This window comes from Taeniopygia guttata, chromosome 3 (assembly GCF_048771995.1).
Source record: "Taeniopygia guttata chromosome 3, bTaeGut7.mat, whole genome shotgun sequence".
In the NCBI taxonomy this organism is placed as follows: Eukaryota; Metazoa; Chordata; class Aves; order Passeriformes; family Estrildidae; genus Taeniopygia; species Taeniopygia guttata.
In genome coordinates this window covers 80,198,829-80,216,312 of record NC_133027.1, presented here as the reverse complement: position 1 = coordinate 80,216,312, position 17,484 = coordinate 80,198,829, and the positions used below count along the sequence as shown (strand labels likewise).

The 17,484-nt window shown below is 36.5% G+C and overlaps 1 long non-coding RNA gene across 5 annotated transcripts in view; it reads right to left on the bottom strand.

Moving 5' to 3' along the window:
• Positions 1–17,484, bottom strand: part of LOC140683751 (uncharacterized) — a 218,360-nt gene that overhangs the window by 25,049 nt on the left and 175,827 nt on the right. For 3 of the 5 annotated variants that reach the window (XR_012055146.1, XR_012055148.1, XR_012055150.1), the window contains 2 exons: positions 4,308–15,554; positions 2,565–2,714 (listed from right to left, as the gene is read on the bottom strand). This is a non-coding gene — a long non-coding RNA (uncharacterized lncRNA). The remainder of the gene's footprint in view (positions 1–2,564; positions 2,715–4,307; positions 15,555–17,484) is intronic. The other 2 variants (XR_012055147.1, XR_012055149.1) reach the window with 1 other exon arrangement.

The following is a 17,484-nucleotide window of genomic DNA, read 5'->3' as shown; positions in this document are numbered from 1 at the left end:
GTATTGTTTAATATATAAATATTATATACCATTTATCATATTAAATAATTTTCAGTTCATATGTTTTATATAATATTAATATTATATAATAATGCTCTTTGAATCTCTTTATTATTGGTTTCAGCAAATAATAGCTTGGGACTGAAGCCTGAGTGGGATATTTCTTCTAGAACAGACAAAAACAGACCACAAGGGCTTCAAAATTTTCCTTTCCATAGGATGCAACCTTATGTCCTGTAGAATCAAAATATCTTCATGTATTAACACACAATTGACATGATGGCTTCTTGGATGACAGAGGTTTTTGTAATGGGAGGTCACCAAAAAAAAACCAAGATCCAATCATAAACTGTAAACTCTAGAGCAGCAGAGTTAAATAGGAAAAGTCCATCATGCTGAAAAACAAAATGACTTGTGCTTTTTAAGTTTCCCTTCTAAGGGGAAAATCCTGAAATAGACCAATTTTCAAACAGATGTTATTTGGAAATATGGAACCAACCTTAAAGGACAGGTATCTGAAATACTTTGCTTTTTTTCTTGTTGGTAAATATAATCTTTCCCTCTGTCCATCCAAAGGGCTTCCTGCCCTTTGGCCTGATTCCTACAGGAGCCAACAAATCTCCACAGGTTGTCTCATTTCTGTGGAGCCAGTATTTTCTGATGGAGAACTGCTCTATCAATAATTCCTCTTTTTTTTTTCAACAATTTCTAGTCCTGAGATAAATTTAATGAGGTTTTGTAGAAGCATCATGTCCTCACCACATCAAGCATGTGGACACAAAGCTGCACCACTGAATCATCAGATGCAATGCAAAATATCTCAGCACAGCAGGGCTTTAGAAGAAGCTCAAGGAAAAAGTGACTCTACTGCTTGTACCTTCTGTCATTATGAGCTCCCAGCTGAACAGCAACTTCATTTTGTTAGTATAAAAGCACTCTTTAGTCAACAGGACTTGCATATAATTGACAGGGCTACACACTAAATAAAATTTTTTCTTCTTCTAGAACATGTGCAATATAGTGTCTTCACAGTAAGTAATGATAACAGTGGCACATAGGCTTGAGATGATGGGTCTGCATGTCCTCACCAGAGACCAGAGATTAATTATACCCAAGACAGAAGAAAACACCCTTTTGCAGAAGCCATTAGCAAATCCATTTCCTCCCTCCCACTTTTTTGCACTCCCTTTAAATATGTTAAATATCCAAATACATTATCAGGCAGAGAAGGATATTAGTTGAATGCTGGTTTTTAATCTGTGACAAATACATTATGTATAATAGATTCCTCTTAGTATTTCATAATCATCTTCATTTAATAATTGATCTGAGTCTAATTTGTAATGCTCATTACTCATATGAATTGAGAATGTTTTTCATCTCACACTATAGATCCAGCATGGGCAAAGACAGGAGCTACTACTGCTACTCTCGTTGTGTTAATCAGGAGCCAGAGCCTGTGTCGGAATCTGAGGTATTGATGATTCCGAGATTGTAGAAAGTCTCTGTCTTTCTGCCCCGTTGCCAAAGAAGAAGCCATAATTCGTCTGTGCTGGTTTTCAAGGTTGTTTATTCTTGCTTATCTCTAACATGTTCTGCTGCCCTGCCGCAGGTCTGTCCTGCAGGGCAGCATGTGGGGCTCTGCCCCCAGTGGAATGTTACAAACATTATATACCAGAAACTATCTGTGCTATATTTACAATAATGTGCCAATATCTATCATCTATGTTGAACAGTGTGTCCCCAGCCTAAACCAATAGAAAAATGCCAACAGTACAGTGAAACATGGAGGGCATGAAGAAGGAGAAAAAGGACAAGACACACCCAATTTCATCCATCTTGTCCCCTTTGGACCCCTAATCTAGAATCCTAAAATTTTACTTTTGCACCTGTGCCATGCTAATGATTACTTATATCAAACACTCAGAGCTTGTAATTCATCCTGTAAGATTGAAAACTCTTTTCCATAGACAGAGATCAGAGACAGTGTCTCTGGGGGCTCTGTACAGGGGGGATTCCTGACCCCCTGCCAGGGTCCCAGGCATTCCAGGGCAGCCAGAGGGAAGCCCTGGATTCCCATAAGCCTGGAGAGAAGCACAGGTGCAGGGCGAGAAGCACACCTGTTCCCTGGGAATGCTCAAGGACAGAAATTGCTTCTACTGCATGTGCTCTGACGTATACTGAGTGCATGTCAGCAGAGTGAAGGGCGTGTCTTGTGCTATCTGTTCAATTGCGCTGTCACTGCCAGCTCAAGCATGTCTTTCCCTGTGTTGACATGCATAACAAACTGCAGAAAAAGCTCTGACTGGCAATACTTTCTTACTTCATCCCAGCTTTCAGTGCTGGTAAAATGCAGTTAAGCCTCATGAAAGGGCTGCGCTCATAAATTCTTGTTATATATGTAATATTTTTCTATGTGCACTGAGATGATCTGTCATGGAAAAACTGCTCATATTTTGGGATCCTGCATGTTCAATCTATTGTGACAATTACCGCTTAAAAAAAAATCAAAGGATTTTTTTCTTACATTGTAATATTACAACATGCCAACAAACTATTAGTACCTGTGAGGATCTGTTGACTGAACCATAGTTGAATGCAGGCAATTCTTCTTGCTGCAATATCTTTCTGTAGCACAAAATATACCACAGTGTTTGAACCATCAGAGCAGTGTTTGGACACAGCAGGTGAATTATCCAGAGTTAACAGATAGGCTAACGAAAGAAAACCAGAAATTAGTAATGTAACAAGCAAATACAGGTGGAGGTATTTTAATTCGTAGAAACTATGAAGCAAAAAAATGTGGGAAACTTGTTTCAACAGCTGTGAAGTCGTGCTCTTACCAGGAGAGCTGTGGACCTTTTCAAGCCTCAGGTTGTTTCAACAGGTGTCTTGCACTCTACATTACTCAAGCAGTAACAGGTCACAATAAGCATGAAAGAAAATCCAGGGTGAGAGGATATGGAAAAGCCCCTGCTGCAGCAGGCCGACAGACACAGCTTGCTGTACCTGTGCCCAGCACTGGGTGGGACTTCCTCCCTTTTCCACATCTCTGAAATGCCTCAGACCTCACCTAGAGATATTTAAGGTGAAGCCTTCCATAAACATAATGGGGTTTAAGTCAACAAATTTTGTGTGAATCTATGCAAACTTTTTTTAAATTACATTCTTTTTTGTATAAATTATAGGGATTCCTTTTGTTCAAACAGAGTATTTTAAATTTATTTCCTCTTCGGCTACAAATTCTTTGGAGTAGGATTTCTACATGTGTGAAGGTAAGACACCTCAGGCATTGAGTTCCAGAATTTTGAGGGAGTCTATTGTATTATCAATACAATAATTTTCAAGCACAGAAACTCATCTGTCCTATAGTATATAAAATAAGTACTTTTGTACTCTCTATCCTTCTTTCCAAAGAAAGGCTCTGCTGTGAAATGAAGAGAAAAGAAAGGTTTGTTGAAACAGAAAAACTCTGGTCTACCTTACTCCTCCTCCTCTTCTTTGTCAGGACCAAAACCGTTCTGAACAAACTTGAGGCATTACCCACATATTTGGTAGGTGTATGATAAAATGCATTATTTTATCCAGCATTAAAAATTAACAATCAAGACCAACAGTGCTTGACCCAAGCAGTCCTGGCAGTACTTGCCTCTTTTAAGAGCCTGAGTCTTGTTCCCCTCACAAGGTTTTCATTTTTCTGTGCTGATCACCTGCTTTAACTCGATCCTAATAATTCTGTATGGCAATGGTGTTTGTTGCATATGAAACACACAAAAAATCCTGCTGTATTTTAGATTGTCTGACACTGTAATCAGCACTGGCTCAGCTGGGCTTGTGACCACCTCATCACCTTGTCATCATCTCTGACCTGGCCACTTGCATTAAGTCACCCAAACAGCTGAGATAGATCTGAAAATGGGGTTAGGTGTTCACTGTAAGTTAAATGCCAGAGAGGACTGGAATGTTTCATGGGATTTTCAAATGCCCTACCTCTAAAAGCCTTACACTCTTTTGCTTAAGCACGTTCTCAACCCAGGTTATTTGGGTTGCTAATGTAAATGTTAGAAAGAGAAAATCCTCCAATGCTGAATATGCATTGATGAATCCCACTGTTTCTGTGCACAGTGGGGAGCATTTCCAGATGGATTTGATGCATATTAAATGTTTACTATGTTTTCTAAAATTATTTGATTGAGTTTAACAAATTGCAACTGAGTATCTGAAAGGAGAGAAAAAACAGATACACAACTATAAAATTTCAAAAAGCTAAGCAATTGTAATTGCTATTCAGAGATACTTGTTTTCACCTGTGGTAAAATATTTTTGTTGTGTGTTTTCCAACAAGTACTTTGGAAAGCATCTTCCAGAGCAAGGTGTTCCTACTCACTGCTCGAACTCCTGGCAAAAAGAGAAAAGGGGTGGAGAAGTCCTTAAAAATAGAGCAGGCAAAAAAGGTTCACCAGCCTGCCAGGATAAATGCATTCAAACTGGTTTGCTAAATCTTATCATTTCCCAGTAAGATTGACTTTATTTATTTTTGTATTTATTTTGGTGCATAGTAAAATATTTCCAAAGCACCAAAGTGTTCTATTCAGAATATTAACTGTTCAAGTTAGCTGCTATGGCTTCTTCTTGACTTCAGAGAGAACCCCAAGAAGCAGAAGGTAGCAGGTTTTTTATCATCCCCGCATACAGTGGCCTGCCTTTGTATTGCAGTTGCTCCATTGAAGGTAAACTTGCAGGAGATGGCATGAATATTGGATTAAATCACTTGGAAACTTGACCTCCCTTACAACTCACCGTGAATCGTGTTCATGACGCTTACCACCCAAGCTAGTCAGACATGTCTCTAACTCTGGTGAATTCTGGTAAAAGTTAGTCACAAAAGTCTTTTTGCTGGGCTGCATCTGAAGTCTTGTAACATCTACAAATCTGTGCTTAAGTATCTAAGTCACCTATGAAGAAACTATATTTAAGTCCTCCTACTCCTAATCTCCAAGTGTTGTGATAACCTGTGAAGCCACTGAAAGTGTAGTGAAAGAAAAGAAGACAAAATAATTTAAAATTTAACATAAAGTAAAATTCAGATTGCTTCCAGCTCACCAAAACAATATTCACATACTCATCAAGATTTAATTAAAATTTCTCTTGCACCTCTTAAACTGGTTAAACTGATGTTTGAAGTTATTTTCCACTTTTCACCACTTGAATATTTTTCCCCTTTATAGGTAAAATGGAGAAAACCACCTGAAACATCAAGCACAGTTTGAAATAGCATTTATAGCTTTTCCCATAAGGCTTCTAGGATTTTAGTAAATTCTAGGTTTCTCAAGGATCAGAGCAGTATATGATTCATGGTCATACACTGGAAAAGGTGGTTTTGTAACATACTTGGGGATACCTCTCCCATGACTTTGGAATTTAAAGACAGGCTATGCAATCTCTTGGACTCACAGACTTGAGCATTTTCAGAAACCAGATTTTCCTCAATGATAAAAAGCTATCATCAGATTCAAAGCCCTAGAAAGGAGTTTTTTGAAAAGTATCACAGTGAAGTACAGATGAATACAGACAGGGTGAGAGTGCTGAGGCAACAAACAAGGGAATATTAGGCTGTGTCAGAAGATCCCTTTGGAAAGCTCACAGTCAGCACTGCTATAGAAGTCCAGAAATTTATCAGACAGCATTTCACATAGCCAGGAAGAAAAGATAGGTATAGGTAGCGAATTAAAGCTGGTCCATCTGAGCTGTGCTGTGCACTCAAGACCTGCCAATCTCAACCTCTGTGTTTAGGTGAGGTGTATTTCTTCTTAACTTCACCTGTGCACATGAATATCTTCACAAGTTCCCACACTGAGAAAATTTTTGTTTGTATTTCTCCCCATGGCAAATATTCTCTGCTGCTAATTCTCTATTAGATGGAAAGTACTCTATTATTTTGACTCCACAAGTCTGTTATGTAGCACTCAGGACTGTGCATAGACAGGGGCAGAAATTGAGGCATTTTTGCTGCCTAGTATGAGAATGGCAGGTTACAGTTGTCAACTCCTTATGACTGCACTGCTGAAGCCTAATTTTCCCAACCCCTCAGTCATCTTGGGTATATCCACTGCATTGAAAAAATCACCAACCAACCAACCAAAAAAACCAACCAACCAGAAGGTGAAAGAAAATGAATGTGAAAAAGACAGTGAAAGGCAGACTTCTTTTAACAGAATGAGAAAGGTAAATTTTCTATTTCTCCATAATTTTCAATGAAACAAATGCAGGTGGAAGGATCAGCAGAAGAATAGTTTTCCTATTTGTTTTTTTCTCACACAGGGATTTAGATCCCAGCAAGTCCAAGAAGTGAAATACATTTCAAGGTGTACTATAAAGGTCTTCCATTTTGAATCATTATTTACACAAAAGCAAAATAAAGCAAACAGGATAATTAACATTTCCCAAATATCAGTTATTCCATATACCTCTCACTGCGCAAGGTTTTCCTCCTCATAATTTTTTTCTCTCTTAATAGATTGCAATTTAGGAAAGTCTTCCAAGTGTGAAAATTATCCTATATGCTTAAACTCTGTAATTCCACAATGTTTTGGAGAATTAATCAATATCTGAAGAAAAGAGCTCTGCTTGAGCTCCATGTTCAAAATTAAGTCCACGTAGTGTATTACTGAATAAAGATGTGCATTTGACCCATACCTCTGTCCTAAAGCCACTGGGAAGTAAACACTCATATTACTTAAGTTTTTTCAAATCTCCTACATCAGAATCCTGACTTAATGTCTCCTAGATAATTTTTGCTTATATTTTTATCTTTTTACAGTTTCTTCATTATTTTCTATGTCATGAAACTAAAAGATAAAGCTGTATTCTAGACAAAATTACTCACCAGAGCTACGAAAGCTACCCTATTTCCTCTGAGGTTCTACATGGAATCCAGAACATCTGTCTTGTGTTTTGGTTATTTTTATCATCTTCATATGTTCCCTGGTTGTTTCAGGAAATCCAGCTTTAAAGTTTTGATGGTATTTTTTTCTTCCTTGGTATTTTTACACAAAATGTATGTCATGTTCCTGCACTGTACTATTCTGACCTCTTTAAATCTCCTTGCAGTTTAACTTCCTTCTGTCTATGTGCTGACTCACTTATGTCAAATTTGACCAATGATAAATGTAACAGCCCTTTTAAAATAATCACAAGATCTTAAATACTAATGGTCATAGTAGTGCTCAACGCATACACCTCAGCTCTCTGTATGACAGAGTTTCTAATCTATTATGTGATACTTGATGCTTTGATTCCAGGATAAATCAATAATGCACTACAGCATTATGGAATTTCATATGTAAGGAAATACCTCTTAGTTTTCTTTTTTTTTTTTTTAATATCTATAACAATAGGTTATAGTTACTTGTCATGCAATAAAAGCATATTTTTTAATATTTCAGAATGATAGTCCTATTATAAGTATTCATACAGGACCCATTTCAGACCTTAGCAAATCCAATACACTAGATGATTAAACAGGATTGATATTAGTATCCTGTTTGTGGTTTCTTGTGTGCCCAGACCCTTATAAGGTGAACCTTGCACGTGTCCATGCAGGATATTATATGAAATTATACGTTTGCACTTCTTCAAGCCAGCTCAACAACCAAAGTAGGTACATTAGTGCAGTTCCTGAGTTTGGATAATTCAGTAGGAGCAGACCATCAGAAGACCAGAAGATTCTGGCACGCAAGTGGACTGAGAGTAATTAGTTCCGCTATCTCTGTGTGACAATGTGCAGTGCTAAATGCCTGTAACTACTGCAATAAGTATTTCCAGGGATTCCCATCTTCTGCAACTAGTCAGGTGTGTATTGCCAGTAGATCCCATACAAAGATTCATACATTCTGAAAATAAAGGGGAAGAGGACAAAGAGGGCAGATTTCAGAAACTGTCCAGATTTCAGTACTTTCTTCTGACAAAAGTCAAACACTTCCCTTTGGACTAGAAGAGCTTATTCACAGTATTACTCTTAACAAATTCTTATGTTTGCTAAAATCAAAATGATCAAGCTATGAAAAGAAAAGGAGCAGGTTTTTTTAAAGACACCTCATCTACACTTCCAAAGAACAAGCACAGACAAGCACAGCAATTGGTAGTTCAGGCCTATTATCAGAAAAACTGAGTCTCTGTGATAGAAGGAGCCAGGGGTCTCTCCTCTTTGAGTACCTGGATCATCTTCCATACTCAACCATGCCTTTCCTGGCTTTTCAGGCAGTTAATTCCTAGTGCATTAATCCCACAAGATGAACTTTCCATAACATTTCCACAGCAGCATGATCAGTCCTGACCTGACCCTCATCATTACTGTCCTCTTCTTACTCCTTGGTGTCTTTCTGCATACAAGTCTAAATGAAAAAGATCAGTTCTTTTTTCATTTAGACTGCAATAATTTCTCTTCAATATTCTTAGGGCTCTGCCACCTCATTCTACTCTCCAGCCCTAAAAATTATTCACAAAGTACTGAGGCAAATAATGAGCTAATGCAATTGCTGTTGCAAAGTATTTAATATTTTTGTTAGCCCTAGAGAAAGTGCTGACAGATCATTATGTGCATTTCTCTGTGCCATACCATCAAATTTGTGTCTAATAAATCAGTTGATTTCAGTATAATCATACTTGGAGAAAGATTGGACCATGATGGCCATTGTTAGTCATTTGAGATTTCTTGTTTTCTCAGTCAATAGTTCTCCTTATGGAAAAATTGAATATAAAATAACATCATATTTTTATTTTTTACAATTCTTCATTGAGTGAGCCGTGTCCTTGGGAGGGACACTTAATTTTCTCTCCTTTCTCATGTACATCAGACATACAACACGTATGTTGTTTACATTCTTAAACAACATAGGAGAATTTGTATTTGATATTCCAAAGCTCATAATCTGGGGTGCAGGACTTCTACAAATAGATTCCCAGAAATAGAATGAGCAGAACCAAGAGAAAGGAGTGAAAATATCTACCTCTTCCTGCTGTCAAGGATATCAGAAGTCCTGAGGCCTTATCTTTAATGTCTCACACATATCTCAGCCCCTAGGGATGGAGTTGAAAGAGTGATTTGGAGGTTAGAAGAACACTAACGAGCTGAGTCTCTGAACACTGCCCGTCTGAGTCCATTGACTTTGCACTCTTGCTCATTCTCATCATAGCAGTTCTACCTTATACAGTGTCTGCCACATTTCACTTGAACTGATAACTTACACTGCAATTGCTCAGAAGAGAATAATTTTGAAAACTCAGCATTTTGTCAGTGTGAAGTAGAAGTCAGATACAGCAAGGCCTGAAGTGCAGTAAGACTTTTTACAGTATATGTTGTTTTCAGTCCATGAGATTACAGGAGTGCAAGGGTGGGGAGACAGGACAACTCACTGTACCCTCTGCCCAGCTTGTAGGTGAAAGCAATCTCTACAGGGGGGAGAGAAGGGACAGAAAGCCACACCACCAATTCCACTGACAATAGGGAAAAGGAGATAATAGAGAAATGTGGAAAAGTTTGAACAATTTCCCTTCTCTACACTAAAATGCATGCTCTAGCAAGATCTCTCTCAATTTTCCCAGCAAAAGCTAAGAAAATGAATAGACAGTATCTTTAAGAAACACCATGGTTATCATCTCTCTCTCTGCACTACTCAGGAATCTGGTGGGAGGTAGCAATATTTGACTAGATAACATCTTGAAACTGCAGTAAGAGATGGCAAAACAGTATTCACTAAAAAAAATCCAGAGCATTCTTTAGGCTGCTTCACACTGTTGAGCTAGCTGAAGGAACTCTTCAGAATCTGGTGAAGTACCTGTCTCCTAACATGCCCATTACGTTCGCTGTTTGGGGGCCTGTATGTAAATTGGCAAGACAGCATTATATTAAAAAATGAGTCTTAGAAATGTGCAGTGATTGAGCTCTCAGCCTGCATGAGTATGTCAAGTCAGACAGAGCAATAGGTCCTCTCACCATGGTGCCAGGGCATGGCACATGAGAAATGCCACATTATATTGGCAGATTTTTAAAGGATCATAGAGCTAAGCTGCACAGCAGGAGACATCTCTATGTCCAGCCTGAAGGAAAGATTTGTAATCCAGCAATCCTTCCTGGCATGGGATGAGAGGCTTTCAGGAGGCAGATGCCCAAGGCTATCTAAGGTGGAATTACCTCACAATTTTCTACTTACAATTTTTATTTTATACACCAACAATAAAAGAAAGATATGAGGAAGAAATCTCCTTAAGAACCTGGAGAAAAAGGACTTGGTTGATTCATGGTCCCATTCAGTCTCAAACATGGAAATAAAGTTCTAATAGGAAGATGATTTGAGCAGAAGGAAATATTGAATTGTATTTCTTCAGTTACTGTGAGAACAATTCACAGGGACTAGACTAGCAAAGCTAAAAAGTAGTAAACTCATGTGTCTGGTAATCTGTTCTTCTGTGCCAAAGCAATTAATTTTGTCTCATCAACAGCTGTTTCTCGGATGCTCTGTTTTCAAGCAACTACAGAGAGTTTTAGATACAACTTCATGTTATAACATTTTTATTGGATGTGTAAATTGAAAGGCTGCCCTCTGTTGAACTATAAAAATAAGGGTAAGCATAAAAGAAAAAAAATTAATAAATGAGATATATATATATATATACATTGGGTATTAGAAAGGCAAATTAATGCTAAGAAGAATAATAAGGACTGGAATTAGACCAAAGGACAGAAATAAATAATTATTAGTCCGGCTAGAGGTAAATTGCCTGTTTTCCAAAGAAGGAACTTGAGCCCAGCAGCAGAAAATGGAAAATGTACCCCAGCCACATTTGTGGATTATTTTTCAATCACAAAACAAATGTAACATTATCTCAGGCAGTTGCCAGTATGTTCTGTGAACAAAGAGAAAAGTTTAAAATAAAGAAGAGTTTAGAATACGACAAAATTTATAGGAGAAGGAGGAAACTGAAGTTCATACTTTATGTGAAAATTTTGATTTCACTGAGGAATTATGATGCATTAGGGAAGATGTAGTCTGACTAGGAACAAGAGTACCTGAACAATACAGTTCAGACTACTGGAACCACTAAGAAATATTTCCTGACCAAAATAGTTCAGAGTTTTGACTAACATAAATCACTAAAATTTTAAAGTTTTCCACAGAAATTAAAAAACATGTTCTGACCTCTAGAATGTCAAAGGATTAAAGGGATTTCTTTCTCCTATGTGTCTGAATTCGTGCAGTACTAAAATATGCTTATTCTTCATATATTGTGATATTCAGCATACAGTCACTAGAGTCTCAGGAAGGATTGCAGACACCCTACCTTCATGCTCCATATTTCAGAAACTGCTCCTTAAAAACTCCCATCATAACCATAAATGAACTTCAAACAGTTATGCAGAAAAACTTGTCTTTCATATAACATCAGATATGTCTTGTGTTCTAATAATAATGAGTCTTTAGGTTCTCCTCAGACACAGAACAAAGACAAATCTTACAGAATTGCAAGTTTCATGCCCTTAGATAGGAGGATACTGTATGGGTAAAAAGAATCAATGGTTTACTTAAGTTATTTCCAAGCTACATCTAAGTCAGTAAAAACCACTAAAAGCAGGTCTCACTTGCAGGAAGCTTTTAAGGATAGAGCTTGGAGTTTGTAAAATACATGCAGCAACAATTATCTGATGATGACTTATTTAAAATGTCCCTTAAACCCCTTTCCCTTTGCTGTCACATTAGTTAATCTCATCAAGATTCAGTTGTAAATCTTGAGTAATCTCTCAGAAAATATCTGCATGTCTGACAACTTCATCAAATCACTGCAAAGTTCATAAATTCAATCATAGATACAGTGTATTTCTTGGCTCTGATACACTCTTTAATTCAATAGAAAGCTTCTCAGGCCTCTTGGGGCAATGAGCCATGGCCTGCAGAAATTCAAGGTGCCCCTAAGACAATACAGGTTGCAATGAAATCCAGTGAACCAAGCAAAATTTGTCAAATAAGCCACACAATTTAAGCTTAGCTGGTAAAAATCTGATTTAAGTTTCCTGTGTACTTCACCGTATGACATCTCTACCCTTTTAACAAGAATTAGCAGGTAAAAATCCTGATTTTGCAATCATGATTGCAAATCAATATTTGCAAATTTTTGCATACTAATAAATAATATAAATAAAATTCAGGTGCAGATAATGCTGTAAATGTATATTCAGAAAAACAATAGAGAATTGAATGGACTTTTAGGATATTTGATAAACCAAAGTTTATATGTCTGGGGTTCTTTTTAATTTTAACAGTTATAACTAAATTTCTCAAGTCCTTAAATTATCAGTTTTCAGTCCCCATGTACAATCCAGGTTTCCTCACACAGCTCCCACTCTAAGACATCATCATCAGTCCAGAATCCTGCAGTTTTCAATATCAAGGAAGCAAAGTTAAAAAGGAAAAGAGTTATTAAACACAGCTTAGAGGTGTAAAGTTTTGGCCATTTTCTGGCCAAAACTCACAGCATAATCTACTGAAACTATGTCATACAACAAGTATTAACCACCTCTACAGCCTTCTTCCCATTTTATGACTTTACAGATAAAACATGCAATTCGTTATGAAAAAAAACTGTGTCCAGCATTCATCCTGGCATTGACTAAAATGGCTCAAACCCCTGTGATGCTTCGATATATGATTCAGATCCTGTATTGTAAGGAGGCTGATAGAGGGTGGAAATAAGCATCAAATCTAAGGTCAGTTTTGGAAGTTTAACCCTGAATTTCCTGATTTCAGTTGCTTTGAAGATAACTATTAGCCTCTTGTAGTTATTATAAATATTTTCATAATATTCACATTTCCTGATTCCACCCTGAAATAAAGCAGGAAATGTCAACAATTGAGAGAATTGACATTTGCTAATGGAGCAAATGGCTCGCCTTTGTGTACAGTACACACGAGCTGGATAAGTGAAGTTTTATATGCTGATCCAAAGCAAATGCAAACCCTGAATTTTCTGAGATTTCCTCTTTATTGGAACTTCTTCTCATATATTTCAGCTGTAAAGTTTCTTGCAAACTCAAAGCAGCCCTTTTGAAGTTATAGCCCAGTAGTGAAAGTAAAAAGTATATAGCTTATGATATAAGCATGCAGGGTGAGAGGGTAAAAAGAACTGAAGGGCTGTGTATCAGACTGGAGCCACGGGGAGGAAAAGTGAACATGTGCTTGTCAGAAACAAGAATTTTGTAATATGAACATATGACATGCAATATATACTTAAAGAAAATCCCAGGTTTTCAATGAAACTTTCTTCAGTTCAAAAAGAGCCCTCTGGTTTAACAATCTGTCAGAGCTAATATTATATATGTGACCTTAAATATTCATTGAGTTTGTAGAGATTTCATCTCCTTTTGCATTTATTAAGAATTATTCATAATACGGCAGTTTCTGTCATAATTCAGACACTTTTGGCCAAAAAATGTAGAAAGAAAACTAAAGCCCAAAAGAGAAAATGACAGCAACAGTGATGGAATGGGTATAAGTGATAGTTTTAAAGAAACTCACTATACATCTATGATTTTCCCTTTTAACACCTTATCTTTAAGCTATACTTCATTTAAGATGTCGACACAGCTCGATGAGAAGAGCATAAATTACTGAATCCTGACTTTCTTCTATGATTTATTTTGTTGTTCTTCAAGTCAAGTACAATCTTGCAACTCTGTCTGACTTGTAAAATATTAAAAGACTCTTTGTGTTTACTGAAGCAGTGATCAAAACATGAACATTATAGGGCAGATCTAGTTTAAAGCACAAATATGAGTGCCAAATTTGCCTAAAATCAAATCACTCATCCAGAATGCACAGCATCAAAGACTTCTGATTTGATTTGACAAGGCAGCACAAGGCACTTCATAGGACATTCAACACTCCAATGCAAATTTGATTTTCCTGTTGCATCACTCTCTACTTCCTGGTCAGTAGTTCTTCCTTATTTTATGAGGTGATAGAGTTGACAAAAAGGAGATTAGAGAGCTCTAGATGGAAATCTGTATTTGAAACTTGGCTTTTTAATTATTATTTATCATTTGTATTAGATCAAGAGGCAGAAAGATACATATTCCTTATTTTCAGAATGCAGTCCTATATCTCTCTTCAAAACCAATGACTAGAAATGTTTTTGTAAGTAGAGTGATGAAGAAATAAATAAAAAGGATGAACCATGTGACAAAGAAAATTCAGTGATAAACCATAAAAAATAGGTTCAAAAATTGTAATATTGGGCATACAATTCATACCAAAGATCTAGGCACATAGAATGACTTTTCTAGGCTTATTATAACCAATTGCAGCTTTGTAATTGCAAACTGTAGTCCTTTCATTTGAAGATTTTTTTTTTTACCCACAAGCATATCCATAGTAAAATAAGCCTCATCAAATCCTTTTATGCAGAGGTAATATTGAGGTCAAAAACATTTTATAGAAAACAGCATTACTATTATTATTATTATTATTATTATTATTATTATTATTATTATTATTATTATTATTAATGTTTATGTTTATGTTTATGTTTATGTTTATGTTTATTAATGAATATGTCCTATACCTAGGAGTATATCCACATATTTTTCTCTGTTCATCTCTCTCTCTTCCAGATGCCCACAGGTAACCATCTACATAGATACCTACACACGACATCTGGCTCAGTTGAAGGACCTATGTCTTACACTTCTCCCTTCTAACAGTATAAAATATCTGCTCTTCATGCAGCTCTTGTGAGCTATTTGGTACTTTGTGGTTGTTTATTTTTTGATGGCATCACAAGGAGTTTGCCCTTATGGAAAGAAATAAGGTATTAAGTAATTATTTGGAAGAAAATATTAGATATCGGATAATCAGTTGGAAATATATTAATTAAAAAGTTAATTATATACTAAAAAGTTAAAAAAAAAAGAAAAATAAAAAAATCTGCATTATATTATTCAATGCAAATTCACACAGGAATTAGTTTGTCACTTTTCCCTTTCAAAGGGCCCCCTTTCAACACACAAAGGCAACACGATATAAAAGGTTGTGATTGTGTGAAGTATGAAATAACAAAATATTCTGACTCCTCTAATTTAAGCCTGAAAAAAAAAGTAGAAGGAAATGGGTTAGCTTCTATCTTCCTGGTAAAGGCTTCTGGTCTAGTTCAGACCCAGCAATCAATGTGACATTATAACAAGGGACATTACAAGAAGCAGCTTGGACCATAAAAAAGCTCTCTAGTTTTTCAAAACAAATCAGTCTTTTTTGGATGTGTGCACAGCCTGCTCCTCTTTAAATCTTCAGAGCACTGAAAACATGGCATTTTCCTCCCAAAATCCAGGCAAGTTTGTCCTGAGAAATAGAAGTACTCCTACATAGACAGGAATGTGCTGTCTGTGATTGAGTTTCTCCATTCAGGCTGAGAAATTGCTGGGTGTTGTGGAAGGCTTCACAGAGACACTGACTGGGCTCAGCATGCCTGCATTAAGTTGACACAATCATTCATCCACTTTGCACATTCTAGAAGAAAGGAAACAATAGGTATTAGGATTAAAGAATTCAACTTTGCTGGTCTATTTACACCAGACAAATAGAGTGTCTGGAGTACCTGGAATCAGCACATTTCTACTTTAAGAATGAGGAATCCAAAGAGCTTCCAGTGCCATCCTGGCAAGTGTTTCTCTAACTAGGTACTTGAAGTGACAAACTAGATTGAGATTCAGGGCAAGGTTTGGGCTTCGGTCCAGCTGTCCATAACATCCTTCAAAAGCCAACAGAGTTGCACAGCTCACCCTCTGCCCAATTCTCCCTCCAACAAAAAAGAAAATGATGACAACATGCAGGTCTTTACCTCTGAGAAGTAATAATCCATGCAAATCAGCCAAATAATGCAAGATGACATTGTGGGGAAAAGAACAAAGCAAGAAAGAACAGTCAGCCATTAATTTCACTGTACATCAAGGATTATTGATACATATCAGAAATATCAGAAACTAAAACACTCTCAGTTCAAATTGAGCAACATCCCAGTACAGCACCACACTCACTTCAAAAACTCTTTCCTTATAAAATGTGATTATATGAAGCATAGTTTTATTTGTATCTAATTTCAGGATCTTCTGAATTTTCAAATTACCCTAAGTATATTTTCTCACAAAACCTTTCATTGTTAAGGAACATTGAGTCAGTCAACCAGAACTCTGTCAAAGCACTGTGATTAGTTTGAAATTTTGGCTCCAATACTAAACAATAAGCATGTTCATAGATACACCAAGGATTCTGAATAGTTTCAGATATTCTCAAATATTGTGGAAAAAATAAGATTGACTGTCGTTCTTAGAGATATTTTTAGCTTTACTCTTTATGCAAATAATATAAAGTAGGGTATGTGTTTATAACACAATATATTTGTCTAATAATACACACAAGCCACAAGCCATTCTGTCAAACATTCTGCCAAAATGGCAGGTGAGGAGAGAATGCAACATGATGAAAATGTCCAAGTCAGTCAGTATCAGAGAATGAGCTCTTTATTTTGTCCTGTCTTCCTTTTAACCACAGGTCATGCCTTCCTAGAGGCTGAATGTGCCATTATATATAATCCTACATAATACAGTGTAAGTGATTAGTTTCCTCTGAACTCTTCAAATATTGTATTTTAAATACCAATATCTCTTTACTAGCTAGCAAATATTGTTAGGAGCAAAACTCAAAACTTTTGTTTTCTGTAGGAGGAAATTAACCCCTCACCAACATCATGTTCTACTCCAATTCATTAATCAAGATATAATTAATTAAATTTTTATCATTCCTCAGAATGGAGAAAACAGCCTCTAACAATGGTCTGCTGAGATGTAGCCATTAATCTTAGGTCACAGGCTGTGAAGACATGACCTGAAAAGGTACTTTAATTAACAAGTATTTGTTACAAGTGATATTCATGATCGTTTTAGTAAACGCCAACCAGAAGATAAGACTGATGAATCTCTTGTGGTTAGAGTATTGATTTATAATTTATATGAGAGAAAGATATTTAAACAGAAGGGAAAAGCTATTGAACATTCAGATCAGAGGTTATAGTGTCTTACAGGTCTCTGAGGACTTTGCTTTTCTTTAGAAGAACATGATTCTTATGTAAGTCATCACTATATACCCCACAAAATATAAAAATATTCAGCTTGATGATATGGCAGCCGTATTTGTAATCACTATGTTGACTTGCGTCTAGTCACTCAATATAAATACTTACAAAGTCCTAAATCTAAACATTTGAGCACTGGTCTTCAGTCCTTTTATAATTTTGTAGATCCAATTTTCAAAATATCAGCATATGTGAAAACCAAACTCAGAATTCTCGTTCAACAGTGGGTATCCAAGGTCAGTGGATAAAAACTTGTGCCTCATGAAATGACTTGTACCCCGTACGCCTTCAGAAGTGTCACACAACAAG